Source organism: Phoenix dactylifera, chromosome 10 (assembly GCF_051530095.1).
Source record: "Phoenix dactylifera cultivar Ajwa chromosome 10, Ajwa_hap1_PhDact_Kaust_v1.1, whole genome shotgun sequence".
Taxonomy (NCBI): Eukaryota; Viridiplantae; Streptophyta; class Magnoliopsida; order Arecales; family Arecaceae; genus Phoenix; species Phoenix dactylifera.
The window spans coordinates 1,625,001-1,639,820 of record NC_143199.1 but is presented as its reverse complement, the minus strand read 5'-3'; positions in this window follow the sequence as shown (position 1 = coordinate 1,639,820).

The following is a 14,820-nucleotide window of genomic DNA, read 5'->3' as shown; positions in this document are numbered from 1 at the left end:
GCGTCCCGGGAGGGCCGACGGACGAAGCCGAAGTGGCGCACGGCCGCCGCGCACGGACGGCCGGCGGCGGCGCCCGTGCGCCGGAAAGTCGTCGGGCGCGCGACGGCTCCGTCGGGGATGAACGGTGCCGGGCACGACCGCCGCGAGGCAACGGACTTGTGCGGAGGGGGGCGGAAGGCCCGCCGCGGCGGCGCCAGCCCCCCCTCCCTACCACCCCGACGGGGCATCCGCCCAAAGCCCACCCCAAGCGTTCCAAAGTACCGAGGAGCGTTGCAAACGGGAACCGCCCGGACACGCGTCCCGGTCGCACGGGATGCGCATCCCGGTCGCACGGGTCGCGCGTCCCGGGAGGGCCGACGGAGGAAGCCGGCGCACGGCCGCCGCGCGGACGGCCGGCGGGGGCGCCCATGCGCCGGGGCCTCGGCGGGCGCGGGCCGGCTCCCTCGGGGACGAACGGTGCCGGGCCCGCCCGCCGCGAGGCGACGGACTTGTGCGGAGTGGAGCGGAAGTCCCGCCGCGGCAGCAGCAGCCCCCCCTCCCTACCACCCCGGCGGGGCATCCGCCCAAGGCCCACCCCAAGCGTTCCAAAGTACCGAGGAGCGTTGCAAACGGGAACGGCCCGGACACGCGTCCCGGTCTCACGGGATGCGCGTCCCGGTCGCACGGGTCGCGCATCCCGGGAGGGCCGACGGAGGAAGCCGGCGCACGGCCGCCGCGCGGACGGCCGGCGGCGGCGCCCATGCGCCGGGGCCTCGGCGGGCGCGTGCCGGCTCCCTCGGGGACGAACGGTGCCGGGCGCGCCCGCCGCGAGGCGACGGACTTGTGCGGAGTGGAGCGGAAGTCCCGCCGCGGCAGCAGCAGCCCCCCCTCCCTACCACCCCGGCGGGGCATCCGCCCAATGTTGGGAACCCGCGCATGCCGCAGAAAATTCAAAAAATTCAGATGCAGCGGAAGAGGCATGTGCGGGATCAACCGTTCATCGCATGAACGTTGTTTAAAAACCGTTCGTAGATAGATAAGGATTAAAAACTTTTAAATAACATTAGAAGATCAGATCTTCACCTTTGTGCAGGTAGATGATCACCGCAAACTGATGATCGTGGTTTAGGATGAAGGTTCGCTTGAAGCCGTTCAAGTGCCCGGCCTCTACGGGTATCCACACGAAGCAGAGGACCGATCCAAACGCTCTAATCTCCCCAGGGTGCTAGCTCCCTTGCAGAGATATGTTTTGATGGCTGATCTCCTCTCTTTCAATCAACCCTTGATTGTGCTTGAGAGGAGGAAGAAGAAGAAGACTCCAGGGAGAAGAATCAAAAGGCTAGTTGCAGCCTTTTGATTTCCCTGCGTTGGAACCATGGATGAAGGCCAAGAGGAGGCACACGGCTCCTCTCCTTTTTTCCTTTGATGATGGCGGCTGAAAAGAGAGGAGAGGAGGGTGGCCACGTGATGGAGAGGAGGAGGGCTTCACTTATCATTAGGGCACCTCCTTTCAAAGCCTTATAAAGGCATCTAGGGCTCCTATTTTGTTTAGTCCAAATCATGAATCAATTGGGTTCAATCTATGCTAGTCCTAATCCAATTAGAACTTGAATGAACCATGACTCAATTGAACTCTTCAATCCTAATCCAATTAGGAGTCATGTTGATTCATTAGATTAATAATTAATTAGGACTTAAGAAATCCTAATCCAATTAGGACTTGTTTAATTCTAGTCCTAATCCAATTAGAACTCTAGGAATCCTACTCCAAGTAGGAATCCAAATTTAATTCAAAACTCCTAATCTAATTAGGATTGTAGGAATCCTACTCCAAGTAGGAATCCCAGTCCTACTCCAAATAGGATTCCCAGTCCAAGTAGGAATCTCAGTCCAAGTAGGAATCTCAGTCCAAGTAGGATTCCTAGTCCTAATCCAATTAGGACTCTAGGAATCCTACTCCAAGTAGGACTCTTGTTTTAAGTCCAATTAATTAATTCTCTTTGTTCCTTCTTCAGCTTATTATCAATCGAATTGATTACTTGTGATTCCTAATCACGATTCAACCATCGGATCAGTCAATGCCTCTAGTGTGTGTGACCCCATAGGTTCTACTCTGACTGGTAGTGAGATATATTGTGATCTCTATCACAATATCATTGAAAACTTCTTTCAATGGGTCGGAACGATTCCAACTCTACTCATTAGGGCTTATCGATCATCGAGATAATCCCTATGAGTCCCACCATCCACCAGTGACACCTAGCAGCATGTAGTGGCTACCCAGCAGAATAGAATGATGAACCTCTAGGTGCAGTTATCATGTGATACAGTCCTTCTATCGTGGATCCCTACAGGACGGAGGTCATGGATAACTCGTCAAACCCCTTCGTCTGTCATATGTCAAGATTTATTTGACTCGAGTTCGATAGTGGAAAACTATTTCTCCACTTTATATTACTGCCCTGGCCAAGGTCTTAGAACTCAGTCTAACAAATCACATAGGATCACTCCTCTTCTATCAAGGTCGATAGATTCCATATAAGTGCATACCCTACTCCTACAGTGAACTTACTGCAGCCAATCTATACTACAAGGACCCATATGACTAGAGACCATGTATACGTGTAGTCAAACTACAATAACCTCACTGTGAGTAGCCGAAGCACCGCAGGTCAAAGGACCAGTCATACTACTGCAACATCAAGCAAGTCACTGACGAGTGGATAGACATCCAAGTGACTTCTTGTCTTGGTCACGCTCAGTACCCTTGTTCTCTAACAAGCACCTGCACTATCACTTCAGTGTCCCTACACTATGGACTCAAGCTCGTCCATCCAGAAGAAAAGTGATCTGTGCACTGATCGGATCGATCACCGTCCTCGTGATGATCCATTGATCAGGAGCATTTAGAAATTAATCACTAATGATACATGGCTCAAATTCTCAACTCTTGAGAATATGCATCATCATCTTATTAATTTCTTGGACGATTCATAGACACATAAATAATATGAATGATAAGATGTCTTTTATTTATTCAATAATAAATAGTCAAGTACAAAATTATGTCCCTAGAATTAACAATGTGTCAGCCAGATTGGCTTCTAGGGCATACATCTAACAATCTCCCACTTGCACTAAAGCCAATCAGCCATAAACCTAAGCCCCATCTTCTCAAGATGCGTTTTAGTTTTCTGCCGACTTAGCTGCTTAGTGAATGGGTCCGCCACATTTTCTGTGGAGTCTACTCTCTGATCCTCTACTTATTTTCTTTCGAGGTAGTCGCTTATTAGGTTAAACTGCCGCTCTATGTGCTTCGATTTCTGGTGAGACCTTTGGCTCCTTAGCTAGTGCTATGGTGCCTTTGTTCTCGCAGTAGAGTGTTATGACATCTGATGACATTACACCTAACTATGTAATGAACCTTTTAAACCAAAAGATTTCCACTGCACCCTTAGAGACGGCTTAACATTCAGCTTCTAAGGTAGAATCTATAATGATCGGTTGTTTGGAATTCTTCCAATTTACTGAACCACCATTGCACATATTCTGATGTAGACTTTCTATCATCAATATGTGTGCATCCTTCTACCTTCAACTCTGATCTTCTTCCAAAGACCAAGAACATGTCCTTAGTTCTTCTCAAGTGCTTAAGACTGTTCTTCACAGCTATCCAGTGCTTCTTGCCTGGATCTGATTGACATATACTCGTGACATTCACAGCATGTACTATATCAAGTCATGTACATAGCATGGCATACATGAGGCTGCCTATTGCTGATGCATAGGGGATCTTGCTCATGCGTTGAATCTCTTCAGATGTGTTGGGGCACATTTTCTTGGAGAGATTAATTCCATGCCTTAGGGGTAAGAGACCCCCTTTTTAGAGTTTTCCATGCTGAACCTTTTCAGCACTTCCTCTATGTACATCTTCTGTGATAGGCCAAGCATCCTTTTAGATCTATCTCTATAGACCTTTATTCCCAAAATATAGGATGCTTCCCCAAGGTCTTTCATGGAGAACCTTTTTGACAACCAGACCTTGACCGAGGAATATCATTCCCTATCAGGAGGATGTCGTCCACGTACAGTACGAGAAATACGACAGCACTCCCACTAACCCTTTTTGTAAACATACGGTTCCTCTTCATTTTTGATGAAATCAAACGTTTTGATTGTGTCATCAAAATGAGTGTTCCAACTCCGAGATGCTTGCTTTAGTCCATAGATGTACCTTTGCAGCTTGCAGACCTTGTGATCTCCATCACTGGAAGTGAAACCCAAAGGTTGTTCCATATAGATATCTACATCAAGATATCCATTCAGGAAAGCAGTTTTCACATCCATCTGCCAGATTTCATAATCATGAAATGCTGCAATGGCAAGCAATGTTCGGATGGATTTCAGCATGGCTACAGGTGAAAAGGTCTCCTGATAGTCAATGCCCTCGCGCTGACTATACCCTTTCGCCACAAGCCTTGCCTTATAGGTCTCTACCTCTCCATCCGAACCTATCTTCCTTTTGTAGATCCATTTACATCCAATAGGTACAATACCTTCTGGTGGATCTACTAAGGTCTAGACTTGGTTGGAATGCATGGAGTCTAACTCTGACTTCATAGCTTCCAACCATTTCTCGGAATCGATATCAGATATCGCCTCGTCGTAGGTTTTGGGATCCTGCGTGTGATCCCTATCTCCCACTAGGAACATTTCCTCGGTATCCTCTTCTAGTATACCTAAGTATCTATCGGAAGGATAGGAGACCCTACTAGATCTGTGAGGTAGTTGAGGGACATCATGTACTGGCTCTGTATTAATGGGTTCGATAGGATCCATGACTCGTTGCTTTTCAGAGACTTTCTCTTCAAGCTCAATTTTCCTCCCACTGCCTCTATCAAGGATAAACTGGTTTTCCAAGAAGATGGCATGACGGCTCACAAACACATTGTGCTCCTCTGAGACGGAAAAATTGTATCCTAATGACTCTTTAGGATATCCTATAAAACGAGCACTTATGGTCCTAGCCTCTAGTTTGTCCGCCTGTAGTCTCTTGACGTGGGCCGGACATCCCCAAATCTTGAGATGACCAAGACTTGGTTTCTTACCATGCTATATCTCATACGGTGTGGTAGGAACGGATTTAGAGGGAACTCTATTCAACAAGTAAATAGCTGAAAATAGGGCATCTATCTAAAGAAACAAGAGTAAATCAGTGAAGCTCATCATGGACTGGACCATATCAATAGAGTCCGATTCCTCCTCTCTGACACTCCATTGAGCTGAGGTGTACCAGGAGGAGTCCATTATGAAACTATACCATTCTCCTTGAGATAATCACGGAACTCTCCATTAAGGTATTCACTTCCTCGATCTGATCGAAGAACCTTAATGAGTTTTTGTGCTTATTTTTCTACTTCATATCTAAACTTTTTGAACCTTTCAAAAGTTTCATATTTGTGTCTCATACACATATCCATACCGTGAGTAATCATCGGTAAAATGAAGTAAAAATTGCAACCCCAAGCCTGCACATCGAATGGGCCACACACATCAGTGTGTACTAGGATAAGTATTTCAGAGGACCTCCCTGTATCCTACAAAGGATAATTTGGCCATCTTTCCTTGAAGGCAAAATTCACAAATCAAATATGACTCGAAAGTCAATGAGCCCAAAAGCTCATGTTTCTCCAATTTGTTTATTCCGTCTTCTCCTATATGGCCAAGCCTGAGGTGCCATAAATACTTTAGATTTATCTCATTTTTGGATCTATACTGTTTGCTCAGATATATTCACAGATACATCTATATGTATGTGATAGAGACTGTCAATCATAAAACCATGTTGAATCAATTTAATTTTCAAATAAATAAAATCTTTCTGTGCTAAATAAAATACAGAAATCAAATTTCTGCTAGCAATAGGTAACAGTCCCTAAGTATCCTGAGCATATCTGACAAACCTTCTGAAGGTCTGTCACCCTTCATGTTCTTTATGCTTCCCATGTATGTAGGACAGTTCCTCTTCCAATGGCCGTCCATGATGCAATGGAAACACTTTTCCTTGCAATTAGCCTTTTTCTTGGAACTTCCTTACTTGGTGTTTTCTTAGTCTTCTGCTTCTTCGCAGGCTTCTTCTTCTTCCAGGTAGACTCTCTCTTGGAAGTAGAAACCAACTCGACAGCGAAAACGATGCCCCTTGAACTTCTTCAAGGTCCCTAAGGTAGTTACCAATTTATTTAACAATTCTATTTTAGTGCATATAACCTTGTTCATATGGTAGTTTACTATAAACTATTCATATGAAGCTGGAAGGGATTGCGGGATCAAATCCGTTTGCAATTCCTTGTGCATGGTCATGCCAAGCTTCTCAAGCTTCTCTAAGTCCTTTATCATGGTCAAACCATGATCATGGACAGACTGCCCATCGTGCATCTTGGCTTTGAAGAGCCTCTTGGACACTTCAAACCGAGCTGCGTGACTCTGATCACCATACAACTCTTGGAGGTGATTTAATATGTCCCTGGCAGTCTTCATGTTCTCATGCTGGCATTGTAATGCATTGGACATGGATGCCATTGTGCAGCACCTAACTTTATTGTCATTGTTCGTCCACTTAACAAGCGTCTTACGCTGATCAGTGATCGGACGGATTGGTAACATGGGGATTCCATGGTCTAGCATATACCCGAATTTCTCATAATTCAAAACTATTTTTGAAATTTGCTGAGCCAATCTTTATAATTGGGTTTGGTCAAACGGTTGTTCTATTGGATATGAGTTAAGAGTCTAGAAGCTGACTTTATAATCCTCAGAGAGTAAAGATTCTAGTTAGACTTTTGTACTTGATCCTAATCTGTTCTAAGGTCTTTTAGAACAAATGTAACTCCCACTATTTTCTCGAATTCCTCACACTCCCCTGGTAGGAAAACGGAAATCCCACACGACTAGGGTTTCTAGTGGGTACTGCGGTCCCACCGATTTACATGCCACCTCACCTAACAGTTATTGGTGACACATAGATTGATGAATGTACAACTCTTGTACAATGCTTCTCAAGCATGTTGCAGTGTAACTTGGTCTCTAAGCCATGAAAACCTCACCTAACAGTTATTGGTCCCATTTCTTAGTTAAGTCAGACCCACCGTATAACCGTAGGAATAAAGTCGTCATTGGGTCCTCACCTAACAGTTATTGGTGCCCAACCCCACCTTTACCCTACAACATCTCATGTCTATAGAGAGGTCCAGCCCTCCGATGCAACTTGACCACTGTGTCCAGCCGAGACAAATCAACATCAGAAAGACCTTAGCAGCTCTACTACAGTGGAAGACCTATTGACTTAATATTGGTTAATCAGGTCTTAGTGTTTGCAACTTGGGCTCTTCATAAGAGGTAATCGAACAATTGGCCAGGTAAGCAGGTGGGAGGCTCCCCTTACTCAGAGAGTAAGGTCCTAATTAAGTAACCACCTTTCATGCTTTCCTAGACACCAATTAGATCAATTAATCTAATATGACTTGCTCATGTTGGGTCACTCTCGACTTGATTGAGGAGGTTTTAATTTAGGTCTCAATTGGGTTTGCTACATCACATGTAAACCTATCTACCCGACTCTCATTCACATCACATGCAAACGGCACATTGCAGGCAGTTATAATCGCAGCAATAATTAAAGCTAAACTTTAAATAGGTGATGATCATGGATTCTAGTTAGGTCGTATTACAAGCACATGCACGTCAATTGATCAACTGGTCTTCAACTCTTGAATTGGTTCCAAGCCTCCTTGATTCGATCCTTGATCAACTCTTGATCCAATCGCCATCAACCGCTTAGATTACCTGTTCATCTCATGCCTTGTCTTCAACTTGATCGTTGACGTACATCACATCACAGAAATACAACCAGATGTAAAATAAAAATAATAATAAATTACATCTCCTTTTAGGAGGCACGCAGGCCTCTCAAAACATCAAATAAGATGCATGCAAGCATCTGAAAAATTACATGACATCACAGATCACATCGCAGGTCATTACATTTGATACCAAAAGGGTTTGAATCCTATGATCATCACCACATGCAGCAATTATAATTTTCAGATCTGAAAACTAATTGATTATCTTATGACATAGGTTGCTGATCATGCTAATCATGATTCTAAACTTTGTAATCCCATTAACAATTCAATTAGAATCATCTTTTTATCACATAAAAATCAGCATGCAAAAATCAGCACCCTAGAAAAATCTGCATGCAGAAAATTTTCAGCATGCATAATCTTTCAATTTTCAGATCTAATAAGCCTATTAATAATTAATCCTTACCTTAATCTACGAAGCCTAAGCTCTGATACCACTGTTGGGAACCCGCCCATGCCGCAGAAAATTCAAAAAATTCAGATGCAGCGGAAGAGGCATGTGCGGGATCAACCGTTCATCGCATGAACGTTGTTTAAAAACCGTTCGTAGATAGATAAGGATTAAAAACTTTTAAATAACATTAGAAGATCAGATCTTCACCTTTGTGCAGGTAGATGATCACCGCAAACTGATGATCGTGGTTTAGGATGAAGGTTCGCTTGAAGCCGTTCAAGTGCCCGGCCTCTACGGGTATCCACACGAAGCAGAGGACCGATCCAAACGCTCTAATCTCCCCAGGGTGCTAGCTCCCTTGCAGAGATATGTTTTGATGGCTGATCTCCTCTCTTTCAATCAACCCTTGATTGTGCTTGAGAGGAGGAAGAAGAAGAAGACTCCAGGGAGAAGAATCAAAAGGCTAGTTGCAGCCTTTTGATTTCCCTGCGTTGGAACCATGGATGAAGGCCAAGAGGAGGCACACGGCTCCTCTCCTTTTTTCCTTTGATGATGGCGGCTGAAAAGAGAGGAGAGGAGGGTGGCCACGTGATGGAGAGGAGGAGGGCTTCACTTATCATTAGGGCACCTCCTTTCAAAGCCTTATAAAGGCATCTAGGGCTCCTATTTTGTTTAGTCCAAATCATGAATCAATTGGGTTCAATCTATGCTAGTCCTAATCCAATTAGAACTTGAATGAACCATGACTCAATTGAACTCTTCAATCCTAATCCAATTAGGAGTCATGTTGATTCATTAGATTAATAATTAATTAGGACTTAAGAAATCCTAATCCAATTAGGACTTGTTTAATTCTAGTCCTAATCCAATTAGAACTCTAGGAATCCTACTCCAAGTAGGAATCCAAATTTAATTCAAAACTCCTAATCTAATTAGGATTGTAGGAATCCTACTCCAAGTAGGAATCCCAGTCCTACTCCAAATAGGATTCCCAGTCCAAGTAGGAATCTCAGTCCAAGTAGGAATCTCAGTCCAAGTAGGATTCCTAGTCCTAATCCAATTAGGACTCTAGGAATCCTACTCCAAGTAGGACTCTTGTTTTAAGTCCAATTAATTAATTCTCTTTGTTCCTTCTTCAGCTTATTATCAATCGAATTGATTACTTGTGATTCCTAATCACGATTCAACCATCGGATCAGTCAATGCCTCTAGTGTGTGTGACCCCATAGGTTCTACTCTGACTGGTAGTGAGATATATTGTGATCTCTATCACAATATCATTGAAAACTTCTTTCAATGGGTCGGAACGATTCCAACTCTACTCATTAGGGCTTATCGATCATCGAGATAATCCCTATGAGTCCCACCATCCACCAGTGACACCTAGCAGCATGTAGTGGCTACCCAGCAGAATAGAATGATGAACCTCTAGGTGCAGTTATCATGTGATACAGTCCTTCTATCGTGGATCCCTACAGGACGGAGGTCATGGATAACTCGTCAAACCCCTTCGTCTGTCATATGTCAAGATTTATTTGACTCGAGTTCGATAGTGGAAAACTATTTCTCCACTTTATATTACTGCCCTGGCCAAGGTCTTAGAACTCAGTCTAACAAATCACATAGGATCACTCCTCTTCTATCAAGGTCGATAGATTCCATATAAGTGCATACCCTACTCCTACAGTGAACTTACTGCAGCCAATCTATACTACAAGGACCCATATGACTAGAGACCATGTATACGTGTAGTCAAACTACAATAACCTCACTGTGAGTAGCCGAAGCACCGCAGGTCAAAGGACCAGTCATACTACTGCAACATCAAGCAAGTCACTGACGAGTGGATAGACATCCAAGTGACTTCTTGTCTTGGTCACGCTCAGTACCCTTGTTCTCTAACAAGCACCTGCACTATCACTTCAGTGTCCCTACACTATGGACTCAAGCTCGTCCATCCAGAAGAAAAGTGATCTGTGCACTGATCGGATCGATCACCGTCCTCGTGATGATCCATTGATCAGGAGCATTTAGAAATTAATCACTAATGATACATGGCTCAAATTCTCAACTCTTGAGAATATGCATCATCATCTTATTAATTTCTTGGACGATTCATAGACACATAAATAATATGAATGATAAGATGTCTTTTATTTATTCAATAATAAATAGTCAAGTACAAAATTATGTCCCTAGAATTAACAATGTGTCAGCCAGATTGGCTTCTAGGGCATACATCTAACACCCAAGGCCCACCCCAAGCGTTCCAAAGTACCGAGGAGCGTTGCAAACGGGAATGGCCCGGACACGCGTCCCGGTCTCACGGGATGCGCGTCCCGGTCGCACGGGTCGCGCATCCCGGGAGGGCCGACGGAGGAAGCCGGCGCACGGCCGCCGCGCGGACGGCCGGCGGCGGCGCCCATGCGCCGGGGCCTCGGCGGGCGCGTGCCGGCTCCCTCGGGGACGAACGGTGCCGGGCGCGCCCGCCGCGAGGCGACGGACTTGTGCGGAGTGGAGCGGAAGTCCCGCCGCGGCAGCAGCCGCCCCCCCTCCCTACCACCCCGGCGGGGCATCCGCCCAAAGCCCACCCCAAGCGTTCCAAAGTACCGAGGAGCGTTGCAAACGGGAACGGCCCGGACACGCGTCCCGGTCGCACGGGATGCGCGTCCCGGTCGCACGGGTCACGCGTCCCGGGAGGACAGACCGAGCAAGCCGAGGTGCCGCTCACGGCCGCCGCGAGGGACGTACGGCGCCGGCGCCCGCGCCCCGTGGCACGGCCTAGAGCGTGCCCCCTTGCCACCCCATCGGGGCATCGGCGCAAAGCCCACCGCGGGGTAGATAACCGAAGGCAACGAGGGACGGTGGATGCACATATCCGAGCAGTGGCGATAGGGCCGGAGGGAGCACCGACAGGGCCGTGAGATTTTAAAGTACCGAGGGAATTTGCAAACCGGGCCCGCCCCTCCCCCCGTCCATCGCACGCCGATCGGGGGTCCGGCGCCCCGCGGGGGGCTGCCGGCATGCGCTCCCGGTGCAGGCATCGACGAGCCGCCCGCGACCTCCACTCGGGTCCGAGCCCCCAAGCGCGGATGCCGAAACGCGCCGGCCGCGGCAGCCCCACCCCTGCCACCCCATCGGGGCATCGGCGCAAGGCCCACCCTGGGGTAGATAACCGAAGGCAACGAGGGACGGTGGATGCACATATCCGAGCAATAGCGATAGGGCCGGAGCGAAGACCGAGGGGGTCGGGGGGTTTTAATGTTCCGAGGGAAGTTGGAAACGGGGCCCGCCCGGACGCCCGTCCCTCGCACGCCGATCGGGGGTCCCGCACCCCGCGGGGGGCTGCCGGCATGCGCCCCTAGTACAAGCATCGACGAGTCGCCCGCGACCTCCACTCGGATCCGGCGGCGCACGCGCGGATGGCGAAACGCGGCGGCCGCGGCTGCAGCCCCCCTACCACCCCGTTGGCGCGTCGGCGCAAAGCCCACCCCGGGGAGGATAACCGAAGGCGACGAGGGACGATGCATGCACATATCCGAGCAAATACCGAGAGGGTCGGGGGGAAGACCGAGAGGCAAGGGGTGTTTAGAGTACCGAGGGAAGTTGCGAAAGGGGCCCGCCCGGACGCTCGCCGCTCGCACGCGGATCGGGGGTCCGGCGTTGCGCGCCGCCGGCCAGCGCGATCCGGCGGGGCGCACGGAGGGCGCCGCCCATCGCCGGAGCTTGCTCGGTCATCTCTGCCGCACGGACACGTAAGCGCCGCCGCGCAAGGTTCGGCCGGCGGGGCGGACGGTTCGCCGCCGCAGGCCTTTCCCGCAGCCGGAACGTGGGCCCGGCGTTGCGCGCCGGCGGGCCGCGCAATCCGCCGGGGCGCACGGCGGGCGCCGCCCGTCGCCGGGGCTTCGCTCGGTCATCTCGGCCGCACGGACACGTGCGCGCAGCCGCGGAAGGTTCGGCCGGCGGGGCGGACGGTTCGCCGACGCAGGCCTCTCCCGCGGCCGGAACGCGGGACCGGCGTTGCGCGCCGGCGGAAGGCGCGATCCGGCAGGGCGCACGGCGGGCGCCGCCCGGGCTTCGCTCGGTCATCTCGGCCGCACGGACACGTGCGCGCCGCCCATCGCCGGGGCTTCGCTCGGTCATCTCGGCCGCGCCGCCACGTGCGCGCCGCCGCGGAAGGCTTGGCCGGCCGGGCGGACGGTTCGCCGCCGCAGGCCTTTCCCGCAGCATGCGCCCCTTCGCCCGAACGACCGCGGGACTCCGGTACGGCCTAGCCGTCGGCCGCCCGGCTGCAAGCCGTCGGGGCCGCTCGATCCCCGTCGCGTGCCGGCCGCCGCTCGGGCCAGCCGGTCGGCTGCCGCACGTAACCTCTGACCTCATCAGCGGTCGATCCGCACCGCGCTGGTCTTCGGTGCGGACCCGTCGGGGCCGTGCCGCGCCGGCCGTCGCATCCGGTTCCGCAGGCGCCGCCCGGTTGCCTCCCGCCCTCGTGCGCTCGCGCCGGCCGGGCGACGCGGTGCCCGCGGGACTCGGGCATGGTTGAGCCGTCGGCCGCCCGGCGGCATGCCGCCGCCGCTCCGCGCCGCGTGCCGGCTGCGCTCCTCCCCGCGCCCGTCCGCGGGCGGGCCCGCCGCCGCTCGCGCCGGCCGGGCGACGCGGTGCCCGCGGGACTCGGGCATGGTTGAGCCGTCGGCCGCCCGGCGGCATGCCGCCGCCGCTCCGCGCCGCGTGCCGGCTGCGCTCCTCCCCGCGCCCGTCCGCGGGCGGGCCCGCCGCCGCTCGCGCCGGCCGGGCGACGCGGTGCCCGCGGGACTCGGGCACGGTTGAGCCGACGGCCGCCCGGCGGCATGCCGCCGCCGCTCCGCGCCGCGTGCCGGCTGCGCTCCTCCCCGCGCCCGTCCGTGGGTGGGCCCGCCGCCGCTCGGCCTAGCCCCCCGGCTGCCGCACGTAACCTGCGACCTCGTCGGCGCTGGATGCGCGTCGTGACAGTTTTCAGTGGGGCGCCGCGGAGGCGCCGGGGGCCCATGCGACGGGCCAGGGGGCGAACGGAGGGCTCGGTCAGCCCTAACAGGGGACCGGCGACAAAGGAGCGGTCGCGCAAAGCTTCGTAAGGGACCCAGACGACGGGCCGACCGATCCGAAGCACCGCGCACGGACGCGCAGCGGGCCCACGACGGGCCGACACGGAAGGCCCGCCGCCAAGGCCGCAAAACCGACAAAGGAACCCACGGGGACGCACCAGAGCGGGCAAAGCTTTCACCGAACGGGACGGGACCGAGCCCCCGCAACAGGCGAGGGCGACGGATCCGACCAAGTAAGGCCGATCCCGCTCCACGCACGCGCGGCCGCAGGAACTTCGTGAGGGACGGGACGACCGGCCGACCGAACCGAAGCGCCGCGCACGGCCGCCGCGAGGGCCGGCCGGAGGCATAGACCGAGCGCCGCGCCAGCGGAAGGAGCGTGCGGGCTCCGTCGGGGACCACCTGCGCACGGTCCGTCCGAGCGAGCCGACGGACCGGCGCGGAAGGCCCGGCGCCGAGCCCGCAAAACCGACAAAGGAACCCACAGGGACGCACCAAAGCGGCCCAAGATTTCACCGAGACGGGACCGAGCCCACGCAACATGCGATGGCGACGGATCGGACCAAGTAAGGCCGATCCAACTCCGCGCGCGCGCGGCCGCGAGCACTTCGTGAGGGACAGGAAGACCGGCCGACCGAACCGAAGCGCCGCGCACGGCCGCCACAAGGGCCGGCTGGAGGCGTAGACCGAGAGCCGCACCAGCGGAAGGAGCGTGCCGGCTCCGTCGTGGGCCAACTCCGCGGGGCCCATCCGAGCGAGCCGACGGGCCGGCGCGGAAGGCCCGGCCGAACCCGCAAAACCGACAAAGGAACCCACAGGGACGCACCAGAGCGGACAAAGATTTCACCGAACAGGACGGGACCGAGCCCACGGAACATGCGAGGGCGAAGGATCGGACCAAGTAAGGCCGATCCAACTCCGCGCGCGCGCGGCCGCGAACACTTCATGAGGGACGGGAAGACCGGCCGACCGATCCGAAGCACCGCGCACGGCCGCCGCAAGGGCCGACCGAAGGAATAGACCGAGCGCCGCACCAGCGGAAGGAGCGTGCCGGCTCCGTCGTGGGCCAACTCCGCGGGGCCCATCCGAGCGAGCCGACGGGCCGGCACGGAAGGCCCGGCCGAACCCGCAAAACTGACAAAGGAACCCACAGGGACGCACCAGAGCGGACAAAGATTTCACCGAACGGGACGGGACCGAGCCCACGCAACATGCGAGGGCGAAGGATCGGACCAAGTAAGGCCGATCCAACTCCGCGCGCGCGCGGCCGCGAAAACTTCGTCAGGGACGGGACGACGGGCCGACCGATCCGAAGCGCCGTGCACGGCCGCCGCAACGGCCGGCCGGAGGCGTAGACCGAGCGCCGCGCCAGCAGAAGGAGCGTGCCGGCTCCGTCGTGGGCCCGCTGCGCGTGGCCCATCCGAGCGAGCCGACGGGCCGAATC